Source organism: Ovis aries, chromosome 21 (assembly GCF_016772045.2).
Source record: "Ovis aries strain OAR_USU_Benz2616 breed Rambouillet chromosome 21, ARS-UI_Ramb_v3.0, whole genome shotgun sequence".
In the NCBI taxonomy this organism is placed as follows: domain Eukaryota; kingdom Metazoa; phylum Chordata; class Mammalia; order Artiodactyla; family Bovidae; genus Ovis; species Ovis aries.
This window is the reverse complement of record NC_056074.1, coordinates 36,151,755-36,170,460: the sequence shown is the minus strand read 5'-3', so window position 1 is coordinate 36,170,460 and position 18,706 is coordinate 36,151,755. Positions and strand designations below refer to the sequence as shown.

At 46.9% G+C, this 18,706-nt stretch overlaps 1 pseudogene; it reads right to left on the bottom strand.

The window, feature by feature from the left end:
• Positions 1–8,588: 8,588 nt before the first annotated feature.
• On the bottom strand, positions 8,589–18,706 carry LOC101108093 (pregnancy-associated glycoprotein 2-like; annotated as a pseudogene).

Below are 18,706 nucleotides of genomic sequence, written 5' to 3'. Positions count from 1 at the left end.
TGAAACATGTATAATATCATATATGAAATGAATCGCCAGTCCAGGTTTGATGCATGATACTGGATGCTTGGGGCTGGTGCACTGAGACGACCCAGAGTGATGGTACAGGGAGGCAGGAGAGAGAGGGGTTCAGGATGGGGAATGTGGATTCATGTTGATGTACGGCAAAACCAATACAATATTGTAAAGTAATTAACCTCCAATTAAAATGAATAAATTTATATTAAAAAAAGACCTGTGTAGTTTGGAGGGATTGCATTGTGTCCACCCCCAAATTCAGATGTGGAATGCACAACTCCTGATGTGATGGTATTGGGAGTCAGGGCCTCTGGAAGGTAATTTGGTTGAAATTTTGGTTGGGGGCTTCTCTGGTGGTTCAGATGGTAAAGAATCTTCCTGCAATGCAGGAGACCTAGGTTAAGTTCCTGGGTCAGGAAGATCCCCTGGAGAAGGAAATGGCCATCTACTCCAGTATTCTTGCCTGGAGAAGTCCGTGGACAGAGGGGCCTGGTGGGCTACAGTTCATGGGGTTGCAAAGAGTTGGACATGGCTGAGTGACTAACATACACTTGGTTGAGATGAGGTCTTAATGGTGGGGCCCTCTGATTTGATCAGTGCCTTTATTAGAAGAGCCACCCAAGAGCTTCCTCAATCTCTTCTTCTTTGTCTTTCATTCTTCCTCCCTCTGCCTCCCTCCTTACCTCCTGCCCCGTCCACCACCATGTGTGAGGACACAGTAATATAGGAACTGTCTCTGAGCGCAGAAGAAAGGTCCTAAGAATGCAGTTGGCCAGCACCTTAATCTTGGACATGTAGCCTCCTGGCTACGACAGACTAACTGAATAGTGTTGTAGTTCTTGATGCTATGTGAAGAAATACAGGGTTCTTGTTACTATTCTTTTTTATTTTGTGATGTTTGAAATCTTTTTGCAATCTGCAGTTTACAGATTGTTTGTTCTCCTGTCATATGATCACCATCCACCCCTTCCCTCCTCCCCTACCGCTAAGGTGCTTGGTCATCTGTCAGGGAATGTTTAACAGGAGGATTCCTATGTGCTGTTTCTCATAAATCCTCTGTTCCTTATCAGTTTCTGTTGCCAGAAACCAGTGGAATGGCATGGCGCTCCCAGGACTGAGGTCATAGTATGAGACAGGCTTGAATCTCCTTCAGTAAACATTCTCCTTACGACAACACTGCTTAGTCTCCATCCTCTTTCTTGAGATATGGATTGTCTCCTGACCTTGTGATAATTATTAATCCCTTGTTCCCTTGGTAAGGGTTACTGTATGTTTGGTTTTCTGATCTTTATCATTGTCGAAAGAAATTTCTTATACAACAGCCTATATATACTCACAGAAAGATCATTAAAGCACCTTTGCTCCATCAGAGCTTGGGTCCCTGTGTGTTTCTTTCTCTCTCTCTCACCCTCCCTCTGGCTCTCTCTTTCACTTTCTCATTGTCAACTCCAGACCACCAGGCTCCGTTCCATTAAAGGACCCAAGAGTCATTCAGTTGGGACTTTGATGAGCCAGGTCAGGGCCTGGAGGTAGAGGAATGAGGATACTTTTAGAAAGAACGAACTGGGCATCCTCTCCCCAGTTTCCTTAGTGCCATCTGCAGGTGAGAGCAGGGCCTGGGTAAGGAGGGAGGGAAGGCGTGGAGCTGCAGGGATATTTAGAAGGGAAGAGGAATTCCCAACCCACTAATCAAGAGGAGGGCAGCTTGCTTAGGACCCAGGAGGGAAGGAAGAGGCACTGGGAAAAGAATGGTGCCAACCAGAGGGCCAGACCTGAGTCTTCTGGTTAACCTTGCTGGAGGTCACATCCTTCCTGCTGGAATTCCTGCTCTGGACATGGAAGGGATAGAGCTGACTTCACTGCTAACTCTTTTTCAGGAAACCCCTGGCTGAGGGGTGTTGGTAGGGCTAAGAGAAGTCTGGATGCAAAGGATATGTTCCCTCCTGGATGCTCAAAACAGAGCTTGTAGCTTTGAAGTCCTTGAGAGGAGATGCAACCAGTCATGTTCTTTGAGTACTTTGCTTTATGGATCTGGTTGGGGGAAAAGGACAGACAAACAGGGCAAGGCTGGGCATCCCTGTGTCCAAAGTACTTATGAATGGACTTCCAGACCCAAGACTACAGGGTCAGGTGCTGATGCTGATCTCAGGCCTTTGGAGAAGGAGTAGAGAAAAGAGATTTTGTCCAGAGAGCAGAGCCATCAGGGGGCCACAGGATCACACAGGGCAAAATGAGACAAGAGCGATTGCTTGTTTCTTTGCTCTATCTGTTCCCTGGAGTTTCCACCCTTGAGGACAAGCATACAGAGATGGTCAGTCACTGGTGGTGCCCCTGAGACCTGATGCCCCTGGTAATAACTATCTTGCCTACATGGCCCCAAGGCCCAGAGCTGACTCAGCCCTGTGTCTGCTCCAGGGTTTCTCTTCTGGGAAGGATGAGATGGCTCATTGGTGGTATCTCACTAGTGAAGTATGTGATGAGGTCAGTGTGGGTGACATGTGGCTGAGTTCCAAGTGTGGAAGGAAGATTGGAGGTGGAAAAGTAGCCATTTATTAAGCTTGGTTACCTTGGGCCTTTGCAGTGGGTGTTTCCCTTTCTGTAATGTTCTTCTCCCAACTCTTTACATGGCTGGTTCCTTCTCAATATTCAACATCATCTCAAATGTCTTTCCCCTCAGGGAAGCCTTCCCTTGCCACTCCACTGTCCCAAGCACAGGGCCTGATTCATTCAAGGAGACCTTAGACACTGATTGCATTTCCCTACATGCTTTTCAGGAGCACCTTGAGAGTTTGAGATTGTCCCCAATTTACAGATGAGGAAACTGAAATGAGAGTGGTTAAGCATCTCCTCTCACACGCTAGTAAAGTAATGCTCAAAATTCTCTAAGCCAGACTTCAGCAATATGTGAACCTTGAACTTCCAGATGTTCAAGCTGGTTTTAGAAAAGGCAGAGGAACCAGAGATCAAATTGCCAACATCCACTGGATCATGGAAAAAGCAAGAGAGTTCCAGAAAAACATCTATTTCTGCTTTATTGACTATGCCAAAGCCTTTGACTGTGTGGATCACAATAAACTGTGGAAAATTCTGAAAGAGATGGCAATACCAGACCACCTGACCTGCCTCTTGAGAAATGCAGGTCAGGAGGCAACAGTTAGAACTGGACATGGAACAACAGACTGGTTCCAAATCGGGAAAGGAGTACGTCAAGGCTGTATATAGTCACCCTGCTTATTTAACTTCTATGCAGAGTACATCATGATAAACGCTGGGCTGGAAGAAGCACAAGCTGGAATCAGGATTGCCTGGAGAAATATCAATCACCTCAGATATGCAGATGACACCACCCTTATGGCAGAAAGTGAAGAGGAGCTAAAAAGCCTCTTGATGAAAGTGAAAGAGGAGAGTGAAACAGTTGGCTTAAAGCTCAACATTCAGAAAACGAAGATCATGGCATCTGGTCCCATCACTTCATGGGAAATAGATGGGAAACAGTGGAAACAGTGTCAGACTTTATTTTGGGGGCTCCAAAATCACTGCAGATGGTGACTGCAGCCATGAAATTAAAAGACGCTTACTCCTTGGAAGAAAAGTTATGACCAACCTAGATAGCATATTCTAAAGCAGAGACATTACTTTGCCAACAAAGGTCCGTCTAGTCAAGGCTATGGTTTTTCCAGTGGTCATGTATGGATGTGAGAGTTGGACTGTGAAGAAAGCTGAGCGCTGAAGAATTGATGCTTTTGAACTGTGGTGTTGGAGAAGACTCTTGAGAGTCCCTTGGACTGCAAGGAGATCCAACCAGTCAATTCTGAAGGAGGTCAGCCCTGGGATTTCTTTGGAAGGACTGATGCTAAAGCTGAAACTCCAATACTTTGGCCACCTCATGTGAAGAGTTGACTCATTGGAAAAGACTCTGATGCTGGGAGGGATTGGGGGCAGGAAGAAAAGGGGACGACAGAGGATGAGATGGCTGGATGGCATCATCGACTCAATGGATGTGGGTTTGAGTGAACTCCGGGAGTTGGTGATGGACAGGGAGGCCTTGTGTGCTGTGATTCATGGGGTTGCCGAGTCGGACACGACTGAGGGACTGAACTGAACTGAACTGAAGCATCTCCCTGGAGGCCATAGGGCCTGTGAGTCATAGATCCAAGATTTGAATCCAGGTTTGTCTGACTGCTAATTCCAGCTGTTCCTAGTCCTGGGCTTGGGGGACCAGCCAGTGATGCAGAGAAGACAAGAGGGTAGGGGATAGAGGGGGAAACTGAGGAAGGATCTCATCTGTTAGGATATTCATTCTTTCAGTGAACACTTCTTCAAAGCGCTCAAAGCCTAACACGGAAAATGCTCCCTGCATAGGTGGAGCCTGGAGTGTAGGAACGCCATTCAGACTGTGCCCACAATACAGACACTGTGCCCAGGGGGAAGATGGCCTGAAGCCCAGTTCATAATCTTTTTCCATGAACCTGTTCCCTCCACAGCTTGTATCCTTGAAGTGCCAGCTTTTCCTATGTGGACTAGCAAGGGCCTTATAGTCCAGGAATCCAAATGTCAGAACAGAAATGTGAGCAGCCTGTAATGGAGACATGTTTCTGGAGTCCTGGGAAGCTGAAGACTAATGTTGCCTTTGATAGCTTGCGGTGAACGGTGCCACCAGATTCATGGTCTCCAAAGGAGAAGATTTAACTCCAGGACCAAAGATAGTCAATCACTCAGAGCTTTGTGTACATTTTTATTAAAAGTGGAAGTGACAGAGAAAGCTTCTGACAGAGACATGAGAAGAGGGCAGGAAAGTACCTGCCTCACTAGTTTATTAAGCGGGGCCATGTATACTTCTCCTGGTGGTTCAGATGGTAAAGAATCTGCCTGCAATGCAGGAGACCTGGGTTTGATCCCTGGGTTGGGAAGATCCCCTGGAGAAGGAAATGGCAACCCACTCCCATATTCTTGCCTGGAAAATCCCATGGATGGTGGAGCCTGGCAGGCTACAGTCCATGGCATGACAAAGAGTAGGACATGACTGAGCAGCTTCACTCACTCACTATATGCTTCTCAACTGGTTACTGAGAATAGATAAAAAGAATACCTCAAGGTTGTAAGAGTTCCACCAGACCCTTTCCCAAGGCATATATCCTGAGATAACTTTGGCACAAGATTAACCAAGGAGATAGGCTTCTGGGCCTGGCCTCTTAGAGAGATATACTGTTGGCTGTGTAATCAGGGGGACAAGTCTTGAGAAATTGGTTTCCAGGCAAGATATGTTACAATTATGATCATTAACACAGAGCCTCAGGAAAGCATTTCCATGAGTAAGACTTTGTGCTCTGTGATCATTAGTTCCAGACCTAAAGAAAGATCAGTTCTCAGGTAAGATACATTGTTGCACAATGTATATTTAAGGAAAGCATGGGCATGAATGTTCATCTCCTTCTTAAAGGGCCCTAAGCTTTAACTCTCTCACCTTGGGTGAAATGTTGGAAGGCTTCCTGGTGGAGGTGGCTACTGAGCTGTGTCTCCATGGATAAAGGACATTGCTGAGTGAGTGTGGGCAGAGGGAATGTCTATCAAAGAGGCAGCACCGACATCCTACTGAACTCGGGATTGTCAGTCACTTCAGAAGCTTAGCCCTAAGGGATACATTATTTCAATCAGTCTGGGCAGTATGGGTGGTACAAAGAACGCACAGTTTAAAAACAGGAACTCCGGACTTCTCTGGTCTCCAGTAGTTAAGTCTCTTAACTTTCACAGCTGCAGAAATGGGTTCAATGCTGGTCACAGACTAAAATTCTGCATGCCAAGTGGTGGGTCCCCAAAGTGAAATCTTTCTGTCCATCACAGGTTGTTTGGGGCTCTGACTGGAGACTTCTTCTCCTGCGGATGCAGACTGATGGAGGCTTCACCATCTGCAGTGTCCCTGCTTGCTGTGGCAGGGGGGAGGGCGTGTGCCAATGTATGTACTGACTATTGTGAATGAAAAGTGTGGCCTGCCATATCAGTAAACCAAGGATGTTAGAGCCATCCAGCTATCACATAGCTGCCTATAAAGGTCATCCCCCAGAAGGAATTCAGGATGGCAAAGGATGCCCTCCATCAAGCCCCCAGCTACTGAAGCCACCTGCCCCCCTGCCAGCTGTGTATCTAGAGGGGCCTCAGGATGAGAAGAAAGTGAATACACTCCCTGGACAGCTAAGGTGCATATCAAAGAAATGATTTCAGTGAACCCAGGCTCTTGCATCTTCCCATACATTGATAAATGCTTAAATTCCTTGATCTGAGATATTTGACCTCTAATGAACAGCAATCTTTTAATGTTCTGACTATCTGGTTTTTGTTGCAAAAACTCCTCTATCTCTTGCCTCCTCCTTTACCTTTTCAGATAAATCCCTTAGAGATATCTGAAAGGATGCCCCCGAGCTTGAAGTCCTCAGAAAGTTTGCCAAATAAAACAGAATTGTCAGCTTTTAGTTTGTGCTGTTTTTTTTTTTTCCTAGTGACACTATCAAAGCATTTGCCATGAGTGAGCTGTGTCACCGCTACCTGCTTTATATCACAAGCCACAGGGCTACAGTGAATTATGAGGGAGTTATGGATGTGTAATACAGCCTGAATTTAGGACAAAGACTTGAAACTCTGGACAACAGCTCTAATGATACACCGGCCCATGTAGAAGATGGGATCCAAGACCACCTCCCAGGGTGGTATGGGGAGGGCTTGGCAGTCAAGCCTAATTTTCAAGAGTGTGGGATTTGTGCTGTGTGTGATGGAGATCTCAGAGATTTTAGATTGTGCGAATGGAGGAGAGGAATGAAAAGTGAAGACTAGACAGCAATGAATAGAAGAAAAATGTTAAGAGGAAGGAAGTACATTAAGAGAACCCGGAAGCTCTAGAAACTGGATGGGGAAGACTTTGGACACTGAGTGAAGAGGTCACGACCACTAGCTTCCATCTGGCTGGGAAGCGGGAATGTGGGCAGATAGTTTGGAGGCTTGTTTACACTGGAGAATCAAGATTTTGGTGGGGGCATAAGGACCAACCTTCAAGTCTCTAAAAGTTTTTCTCAAAAAAGGGACTAACTCTCTGGTAAATTTTCAGAGCAGAATGTGGACAAAAGTAAATGTAGGGAAGTCAGCTTTAACTTTAATTTGGTAGCAGCTTCTGTTGTTAACTTACCATTGTTATTCGAACTGTACTAGGCACCTTGGTCCACCTTATGTTTGTGGACCTTTGTTCAGATTGGTCTGGAGCCTGTTTCAGAAAGCCACATCCATTAGTATACTGTATTGGTGTTTTTCTTTCTGGCTTACTTCACTCTGTATAATAGGCTCCAGTTTCACCCACCTCATTAGAACTGATTCAAATGTATTCTTTTTAATGGCTGAGTAATACTCCATTGTGTATATGGACCAAAAAAAAAAAAAAAAAAGGTGGTGGTGGGGGGGGGACATGAAATACTTAAAAAAAAAAAAAAAGAAAGCCACATCCTTTGCTGTCTTCTAGGACCTGTTCTCTCAAAGTTCAGGGTTGTCAGGCAGCACTTTACAATAATAGATCTTCAAAAGCTGTGAGAGTGCGTGAGTTAGTGCTACCTACCACTGGTCTGGTGATTTTTCTAGCACCTCCGGAAACTTTCGTGTTTATTTCTTGTTAAACTCTTACAACCACCTGATGAGGTTGGTAGAGTTAGTCCCTTGTTACCAAGGAGAAAAGAATTCAGAGGCTGAATAATTTGCCCAAGGTCACATAGATAGTAAAAGTCAACCTGGGATTTAAATGAAGAATATTGGACTCTCAAGCCCTGAACTGTTTCCACTGCCTTTCACACTGTTTTAACTATTAAGCACTGGGGGCCATGAAGGCATCTTCAGTTCTAATCCCAACTCCAGAATATCCATAGAAAGAAACCTAAGAAATTCTCTCTTCTGGGGCACACATGCCAACTTTTCGGATTGTCGAGGCAGGTCAATTCGATAGTGCTTTGGGCCAAGTGAGAAGTACATGATGGGTGGTTTGCTTTTGGCATATGCTGTGGGAAGTTAGGCGACTGAATGTCTGGGTACTTGACTGTGTGGCTGGAATTATCCTGGGAAGAGAAACTTGATCAGGTCAACATATATTTCCTCATTAAACAGCAAGCTTAGAGAGGTTTCTAAGACAACTGCAGATGTTTTCGTCACAAGGGGAGAAATGGGTCCAGTTCCATATAACACTCAGAGATTGAACTGTGCAGGTTCCCATAGTAACGGCTTCTTGTGCTACCCTAGGAGATGTGGGAAACTGAGAAGAAATCAAAGGCCTTTACAACTCTCTTTGCAGTGTGATTTTAGGCTTGAAGTAGTTGGCAAGGACAGGTTGGCTGGTAAGGATGAGGAGGGGAGTAATCAGAGCCTGTGCTTTAGCTCCTTGTGGAACCAGGAAAACAGAAGCCCTGGCTCAGTCAGAATTCCCTGTTATGGTTCAGAAGTAGCAGTTATTTGCTTGACTCAGTACTAAGCCCCGTGGGTGTCAGGAGTCCCCTGAAATCATCAGATTGTCCCCCAGGAGGCAGAATAATTAATATTTGGCTTGCTCACCCAGGCCCCTTGTCAATCTCAGGCACACATGCAATCCCCAGGTGGGGATTCATCACGACACCCATTTTCTGGATGAGGAAACTGAGGTTATGGGACATGATCAAGGTCACACAGGCAAAGAGCTGAGGAGCCAAAGTGCAAACCCAAAGCGTAAGTCCTCAAATAACGTCTTTCTCCTCTGTACCCAACGTGGGGTAAGAGGGTGGGGCAATGGGGGCGGGACAAGGCCACATGATCAAGTAAAGCCGTAGTACCACTTGCCCTGCCAGGCTGGTTGGTCCAGCCTGGATATATGACCTAAGGTCATATATATCAATATATATATATATATATATGAAAGTGAAAGTGAAGTTGCTCAGTCATGTCCGACTCTTTGCTACCCGTGGACTGTAGCCCACCAAGCTCCTCCGTCCATGGGATTCTCCAGGCAAGAATACTGGAGTGAGTTGCCATTTCTTTCTCCAGGGGATATTCCCGACCCAGGGATCGAACCCAGGTATCTCTCATTGCAGGCAGACGCCTTAACCTCTGTGCCACCAGGGAAGCCCATATATATATATATATATATATATATATATATATATATATATATATATCAGAGCCCTCTGTGGTAACCAGATTTTTCGGAACTTCTTTCCTTCTGGGTTAGATACTTTATGGATACAGAACCCTGTGGCAGGCACCTTCAGATTCCCTCACTAGGTGTGGTAGCCTGAGGGAAAAACGTCTTCAGGCTTAGATTATCAAAGATGAAAGAATGGAAAGAACAAGAGAGAGAAAGAGTGAGCTTGATGGCTTCTGATTTCTTGGATCCAATCACCGATCTTTGGATTTACTCTGGTTCCTGCGTCCCAGATCCCCAGGGTCCTTCCAATAATCTCTTTCCTTGAAGCCAGTTGGAATTGGGCTCCTCTCACTTGTGGTTGAGACCTGATTCTAGATTCTTCCTGGTTATGATGCACCTCCTTGACCTCGAAGAGAGGTATCCATTCATATCAGCACCGTTGAGATGAAATCCTTTTCTCTTTACTGAGAATAGGACTTTGCAGAGCAACAAACACAGTTTCATCACCTACTCCCTTGGGCTGGAGTGCCCTTGGTGTGAGTGAGTGTGTGTTTGGAGTGGGCCTGATTGACTCCTGAAGCAGCCCAGCATTTACACTGCAAGGAGCCAGGCCAACCCTGTTGTTTTTCTGATTGAAGACAGAGAAATACAACCTCAGGAAGACATCACCCAGCACCCACGTCTCTGGCCCTTTAAAGCCTTCTGAGCCTCCTTCAAAGCTGCTAATGCAGAGGTTCTCATAAATCTGGGGGAGGCAGAAATACACACCAGTCAGCCTGAGCCCTTACCTGTCACTGCCTTCAACATCCAGAGCTGGCAGTTTCTTGCTTTTATTTCCCTCCTTTGTTGAGAATCAAGTGGGTCTTTCCACAGCTCTCTGCAGGTGCAGAAATGGGGGCCCATCCCAGAACAAGAGGGCTCAGTTAGAGTGGTTTTCATAAGGAAAGGGACAGAAGGAGGGGAGAACTGGGGCTTTGGATCAACAAATGCAAACTAATATACAGAGGATGGATAAACAACAAAGTATTACTGTATAGCATAAGGAGCTATATTCAGTATCCTATGATAAACCATAGTGGATAAGAATATGAAAAAAATGTAAATATATACATGTAACTGAATTTGCTGCATAGCAAAAATTAACATAACATTGTAAATCAACTATATTTCAATAAAATTTGTGAGAAAAAAAAAAAAGAACACAAATGGCTGGTAATTCCCCTCATACTCTACTGCTTCATTCCTTCCCACCCCTGCTCTTTGTCTTCTCTGGAGAGAATGCTTGTTCTTCTCCCCCTTCCCTATAACCTGGTGTTTTATTTTTAAAATTTTTATTCTGTATGGCAGTATAGTCGATTAAGAATACTGTGATAGTTTCAGGTGGACAGCAAAAGGGACTCAGCCATACACATACAGATATCCATTCTCCTCCCAAATCCCCTCCCATCCAGGCTGCCACATCACACTGGGCAGAGCGACACAGGTGCCTCACAGGAGGTCATTGTTGGCTAGCCATTTTCAATAGCAGTGCCCACACCTGGTTCTTTGTACTGTGCTCAGGCCTCTAGGAAGCCGCCCTGGCCACTCCAGGTTGGGCTGGATGACTTACTATGGTGCTCCCCTGGTGTATCCCCCACCCACTAATCTGACCCAGCACTCCTTTGCAGATCCCTCAAGAGGGTGTATTTGCATGACATCAATGTAGATTTGACTGTACCCGAGTGGTCCTCCTCATGCCTCCATGACACTGGGGCTTTAGAATTCCTGAAATGCCCTCTCTTCCTCAAAGCCTTCTTTGGCCTATCAGTCTTCTCTGAACTCCCGCAGGGAGCTGACATGAAGCCTCCACCCTGTGCCAGGGCTGAGCAGTCACTGTGCACCCTTTATTCACCTTAGCATCCAACCTCCCCACAGAGGGGTCGGTGCCCCAACTCACAGAGGGGGCCCTGGGGCTTAGCAAGGGGAAGTTGTAGCAAGGACCAGGGTAACCAGATAATTTATCATCTAAACCAGGACACTTTTGAGAAGGAAAGGGAGACTAGGGAGGGACAGCACACTGGGACTGTCCTCAGTCACCCCCCTGCCTTTGTCACATGACCTATTGCAGGGATTGCTAGAGCTGACTTTCCTTGTTCATGCATCTGAGGGTTCTGGTTGCACTGAAGGTCTTTGAGGGCAGAGGCCCTTAGTGTTCCCCTCTCCCTGTGCCCATCGCCAGGCCTGGATGGGGTAGTGTCTCCACATTTATATCAGGAGGATGGATGTCCCAGACTGTCCATTATGCTCAAGTGGATGATTTTGTGGGAGGCAGTGGCCCAACCACAGGGGCTCAGCAGTATCTGCAATGGCGTGGCTTGGCCTGCAGAGGCTGCCCTCCTCCCAGCAGCAGCCCAAGGGTTCCTGCAAGTTCCACATCTGAGAACCAGCCCCCAGGATTGGCCCCCACCTCCTGAATGTAAGCTTGAGCGGGCACGGGGTAGTCAGTTCCACTGATGGTGAAGATGATAGGAGGCAACTTACTGATGACATCACATGAACCTGCGTCTGTTAGAGGAATAGGGAGAGAGATTGGCTTCAGCTGGTCCTTGGGGTGGAGAGCCAGAGAGGGACCCTGTGGCATGACCCTTCACCTCGGGTTTCCCACTGAGCCTGGGGTGAGTGAACCTCCAGATTTTAGTGACCATGTTACTTGGGCCAACCAGTATTGTCGTCCTGGTGTCCACAATGGCCTGACATCCACAGGAACAACCAATCATCATCCCGTTCATGGAGATGCTGGGAGACAGTGGGACAAAGCGGGCACCAGGGCCACTATGCAGCCTCCCCTACAACTACTGCCTCCCTGAATGTCTCCTGAATAGTTAGGGCTTCAGCTCTTGCCCTGACTCTGTTTTCCTTTGCTCTGATCATGTCACCTTCTTTGACTTCCTTGCACTTCTTGATGCACCAAGGTCTTTCATGCCTCAGGGCCTGGCCATGTACCATTGCCTTTCCCACACAACCACCATACCCTTTGTTGCATTAATTTGTCCTCATCTTCCAGGTTTAGGCTTAATTGTCACTTTGTCAGGGAATCTTCCCACCAGATTAGATAATGTTCCTGTCTTGCTCACTCTCTGTAGACTCTTCCTTGTGTCTAGCAAGTACCAAAGTGGTAATTCACTATGTATGTGGCTCGTTTCATGTATGACTGCTTTACTAGATGAAAGGACAAGTTTGACCCCAGTGCCTCTCAGGATACAGCAGATGTATGATGTATTTTTTTTTGAATGATTGTATTAAGAAATGAATGAAGAACAGTCAGAAACCTGTATCTGGTGTTGACCATTAATAGTTCAACCCACACAGAGAAGATGGAGGTTCTCTGGGGAAGCAGATGTTCAGAGAGAGGGTGGGGGAGATACAGGCTCCCCACGAGACGTTGTCTCCTAGCAGCACCCCACCTGGCTCAGACTGAGGCTGCGGCTAGAGGATGCCCAAGTTAGCTCATGGGATGCAAAATGGCACATCAGCTTTGTCTGAGGGTATCACATAGAATGCCATTGATTATTGCCCGTTGTTCTCAGGCCACACCTGGATCCTAGCTTCCTGATTCTCTTGGTCACAGCCTCGCCCCACTGAAACCAACCTGTCTCCACTGCTGTGTAGCTTCTTTCTGAGGAGGCCAAGTTTCTCAGTTTGTCTAGGACTTGCTCTGTTTTTCAAGTGGCAGTTCTGTGTGCTAAGAAGTACTACCCTCCCAGGTAGCCCTGGTCATGTGGACATCCTAACACAACCCTGTTCAGACTGGTGAGATTCTCCCTGATCAACTTTTCATCACAGTGTAGGGTCCTAAACCCTGCTCCCCACCTCACAGCACAGCAGGTTCTCCCCTCCTCCCTCCGCCAGCTGCACAGGCCTGTCTGGACCCTTTCAGGACCCTGGCCAGCGGCCTGGTCAGGAGGCCTGGGGTGATTTTAAACCCATGGATGGTCTCCATATCTGTGTTTGCTTGTTTGTGGGTGTGTCTATGTCTCCCTCTGTCTGTGTGTGTGTGTCTGTGTGCCTCTGTGTGTTTACATGTGTGTATTTATATGTGTTTCCATATGTGTTTTTATGTGTCTTTCTGGGTGTGTATGTCTGTGCGTCACTGTGTGTCTGTGCGTGCACTTCTGTGTATCTGCCTCTGTCCTTGTGCACATGTGGGAGCATCACTTGGGGGTGGTCCTCAGAGGGAGAGGCTTACTGCTCCACGGCTATCTGCCAGAAGCTGGCTTGTGACACTGGCTTCCAGTTGAGCTCTCCCTTGTGGTGGGGGTGGTTCAACCCACCAAACATCATCATGCTGCCGTTCTCTTTCCAGCTGTCGAGGGAAGGAAAGAGCGGAGCACCATGAGGACAGCAACACCAGGAACTATTTGAGGGCTGTGCTTATCCACCCATCAGAGGCACTACTGTGGCCCCCATTTACAGATGGAGAAATTGAGGCTCAGAGGGATCGAGTACCTGACTCAGGTCTGTCACCATCTAATGAGTGCCACCGAAGAGGTGGGAATCTGAGCAACTTGACCACCAGCCTTCTGAGGAGAGCCTGGTCCCCTCCAGTGACCTGAGTTCTTACAGACACCCTCAGAGGAACCATGCTGGAGGGGTCTAGTACCCCTCCTTGTTTTGCCTGTCATTTTTCAGGAAGACCAAGGCCCCAGGGTGGTAAGGACTCAGGTTCAGGGTCAACCAGGTTTGGCTTCATCTGCCTGTGACCTATGCTGTCTATGAAGCCCCGCACTCAGCAGAGCCCCACCTCTGCTCTCCCTGCCTTGAAATTCCTAGTATGTTTTGAACAAGGGGTCCCACATGTTTATTTTGCACTGACTCCATGCAAATTCTGTCACTGGTCCTGGGCTCCTGGTGAACTGTGAGTGAGGAAGAGAACATTCTCGCCGTCTTTCACCTATCTTCCAAATCAAATCCACCAGCAAACCGAGTTACCTGTTTCTCCAACCCTTTTCCTGGCACCTTCTATTGCTCTTCCTCTTCCCCGAGCCCTTCTGGACCAAACTGCTCCCCTTGAGCCCACGAGCATAGCTGTGTTTCAAAAAACTTTTCTTGACAAGAACAAGTGATGGGGCCAGGCGGGTCCCTAGGGCAGCATTTCTCCTTGCATAGACTATCACTCAGGAGTATTCTGGATCAGGTTGTCTATAACATTTCACGCAACTGAAAGAATCTTACTGTTAACTTGGAGACACGGCTTGTCTAGCTCAGACTTATGTGCTCAAGTAGAAGACAAAGACAGGCTCAGAAATGACTCCTTGTTTTTTCAGGTTGTCTAAGATGGGGGCACTTCCTTTGACAGCTATGTTAGGGTAGCCCAAGCCCAGGACACCATCAACAGGTTGGGATTCCACGGGTCTGTTGTACACCTTGCTCAGGCCAAATGTCTGATTCACGATGACAAGGTTCCCGATCTGTGGGAGAGGAGCGTTCCTATGTAAAGTCTTGGAAAGTGGGACTGGGTGGAGATGCCATTAGCACTGCAGAGAAGAACTGAGGCCTGACTGTGTCCTGCATTGACTTCAGACTGAGACCAAGCTGGGACAGGAATTTGGGTTCCATTGGTGTGAGGATGTGGATTTTAATCAACACCAACTACTCCTGCAAACACCATCTGCGTGAGTCAAATTGGCCTCAAACCTTCTGTACAGATGGGGCAACCAAAGACTCAGGACAAAACCCAGTGGCTCCCACCCAAGGACAAAATGTATAAAGACAAGGGTAGCCTTCTCTTTGGCATCACTATGATCTGATGACAGAAATGGACCTAATTCATTCATTGTAATGTATTGTGCGGAGAAGGCAATGGTAACCCACTCCAGTGCTTTTGCGCAGAAAATCCTATGGACAGAGGAACCTGGTAGGCTGCAGTCCATGGGGTCGCTAAGAGTAGGATATGATTGAGCGTCTTCACTTTCACTTTTCACTTTTCACTTTCATGCATTGAAGAAGGAAATGGCAACCCACTCCAGTGTTCTTGCCTGGAGAATCCCAGGGATGGGGGAGCCTGGTGGGCTGCTGTCTAATGGGGTTGCACGGAGTCCGACATGACTGAAGTGACTTAGCAGCAATGTATTGTGGGTTTTGTATCTGCCCAGGAAGACAGAAGCCCATTATACAATGTTCTTGTATACAGGCATTATTCTTATGAAAATGCTGCCTGGGAAACATGCTTTTGGAGAGGTTTGGGCCTCTGTGTGTGTGTGTGTGTGTGTGTGTGTGTGTGTGTGAATGTGTGTGTGTATGCGGGAGAGAGATAGAGAGTGAGTGAGTGACAGATAGAGAGGGAAGATAGTCAGGTACTTTGGGGGAGACAGGCCATAGTTTTTACTAACTCTCAATAGTCCCCCAGAGTGAGAACCATTTATTAGGCCCCATCCGCATATGTGGCTCCCTATTTCCCTGTGTGGATAACTGAAGCCCTGAGCTGCCCCCAGTGGCCCCAGATCAGTTTTATCCACTCCTGAAACACTCCACACCTGCTTGACTGGCCTGACTGGCCAGCCCAGCTCCATTGCTTACCAGATGTGTGACTTTGGCAAGGTCCTTGCTCTTTGAACTTTAGTTCTCTTACCTGCCTGTATCATGGAGCTAATCACAGCACCTGCTATGTGGGATTGTTGTAGGATTAAACAAGTTATTACCATGAATGTGCCCAGCATAGTCTAAGAATAAATGTGGGTGCTTTTCCCCTTCTCTCCCTGCTTCCCGCAAAATGAACCTTGAGCTGCTTATGAGCAAAGGAGCCGCAAGTCCATACCCTAAGCCACTCTCTGTGTTGGCCTTTCTGGGAGGTTGTGTGTCAACAGAGGTGTTATTTCTCCAGGGACAGGTCTGAGGGGCAGACAGCCAGTCACTAAGGGACTTTCAGAAGGAAGGGCTTTGCCATCTGGTCCTGTGTCTGTTTTGTGAGCAGTAGTCACTCTCAAAGCCTGTCCTGACTCAGCTCCTTGTTCGCAACTTACCCGAATGGTGTCATAGCCAAGAACTCCCTTCATCCACACAAAGCCGTGGATGAGGTTGATAGACTGGTTTGAGGGGTGGAAGGCATTGGATGCATTAGGGTTGAAGTGAAGTAGTGCAGCTGGAGACAAAAGAGATGAGCGTGTCAGGTGCCAAGGATGCAGAGGAGGTGGGACGGGGAGTCTGGGATGGTCGGGGCTGGGGTGGTATTTACAGCGACATGGACTGTCACAGTAGACGGAGGCCACTCACATGTCAGATGAGCCAGTGTCAAAGATGACCCGGAACTCTTGAGGAGGTATTCCAATGGTGATTTTTCCAAGCTAGGTGAACTACAGGGGTCGGAGGTTGGTGGTTAGGGCAGACCTGACTGCCTGGCCAGCTGTGATTCCTGGAGTACTGCCTCCTGTTGGGTTTCCCATGTCTTGTAAAATCACTTTCCAACCCTCCACCTCCCCACCTGCCCCCCATCTCACAGCCTCTGCTCAGACTAGTGCATTCAGTTGACAAACACTCCAGTCTCCTCCCCATGTTCAGCATGAACACAGCCTTGTCCAGGTGGCCCTCCTGGAGGTCTGCCTGGGCCACTTTCTCTAAACTGAGACTGTATCCTGTCAATACTGTGCAGGTGGCCCTTTCATTTCACATCTATCTACTCTTTGCCTATGTCTCAGGGTGGCCTGCATATTCTGGAAGGAGATAGGAGACATTTTTCAAATCAATAGCTATAGCATTAGACTTTTATATGTCACATGCTGTGTGCATGCTAAGGTGATTTAGTCAAGTCCAACTCCTTGCAACTCTATGGACCATAGCCTGCCAGGCTTCTCTGTCCATGAAATTCTTCAGGAAAAAATACTGGAGTGGGTTGCCTTGCCCAGGGGATCTTCCCAACCCAGGGATCAAACCTACATCTCTTATGTCTTATGTCTTATAGCACCATGGTTCAGTATTTTTTTTTTTTTTTTTTTACTGGTGTCATTCTTGGATCTGCAAAGGTTGAACTTCCTCTGCCCGGGGTTTCATAGTTGATTTGCAGTTAGCTTTCCTTTTGATCAGACATGGCTCACCCTTCATTTGTAACTCAATGGATCACTTGGTTCAGAAATAACAGTCTCCTTGAAACTAATGCCACAACTTTGACACAGAAATGGATGTTTAACTCCACCTGGTCATTGTTTGTCCCAGTAAACACAGACCAAGATTTGAGGATGAGAGTGTCTTCTCCTCTGGGGATGGGGTCCCTGTTTCCCACTGTCTCTACCTCCTGCAGGAGCCCCAAACATCCCACCTGAAAAATCCAGGTGAACCTCAGTGCTAGGCCAGAGCACCAGGGGGTGGAGTGGAGCACCATCCTCCCCAAATACATCCTGCAAGTTTTTCAGAGGGTGAGAAGTGAATTTTGGGTTATTGGTGGAATTTTGGGGCAGTCTGTAAGCGTGTTTCTCCAGGAAAATTTTCAACACTTTTTTTCTGGGAGAGTGTCTTGCATGGTCTTCATCTTTGTTAGCAGGATTCTTTCACCAAGCATGGGGAAAAGGAAGCAAAGAAGGGGCAGCAGTCAGCTGTCTGTGTTATACTATGACTGTCATACCTGGTATTGTAATGGTAGTGAATTTTCCATTTTTATGAACAATTCAAGCTTCAGTTTTACCAGTGGTAAAAGGTAGAATGTAATAATCTCTACCCCACCAATATAGAATGTTTGGTGATTAAGTGAAATGAAGGATGTAATATACTTGATATATATGAAGTCTCAACAGTGACTTACCATAGCTGTGGCCATCCTACTGTACCTTTCTTAAAGAAACACAGGGAATAAGGTAGAAGTGGGTTTATCATCCTCTTTTCTACAAGGGAGGAATTTGAAATGCAAGGAGTTTGTGACTTGGCTGTGGTCACACTGCTATTTAGAGGTATAACAGCCTAGAAGTAGTACTTCTGATCTTTCTCTGGGGCTCAAGCAGAAGACAGGAGTAGGAGAGGAAGCCAGAAGATGGGAAATAAATTAGGGAAATTAAGAAGCTAGAGAAGTAAGGAAGAATCAGAATAGAAAAAAGAAATCAGAGAGTTCTCCATGCACAGAGACATCCAGAGAGATAGAGAGATAGACACTGAGATGATGACACAGACACATATACACAGAAATGGAGAAAGGGCAGAGAGAAGATATCTAGAAACAAATGCAAGAGAAATGCTGTTCCACAGGATCACACTTACAGTCGCACAGGTTGTGCACTGAGCAATTCCAAGGAGTGCCCTTTCCACATGTGTCATGATGTGACTGCATCCCCAGAGTTGTGCAATTCTGCAAGCCTACCCCAAGAACCTTGGGCCCCAGCTGCCAATGGCAAGGTTTTATCAATAAGTGAAATTTGAACTGTAAGACTGTCAGGGAATGATTACATTCTCTTCAAACCCTGATGGGTAAAAGAATAAGAGAACAAGGAAAAAAAATCCCAGAGAAAGAGACGATGCTACTTATAGTCCCCATACTTACATGACTATGCACTCTGAGAGGGCAACCAGCCCAAGGAGCCCAAGCCACTTCAT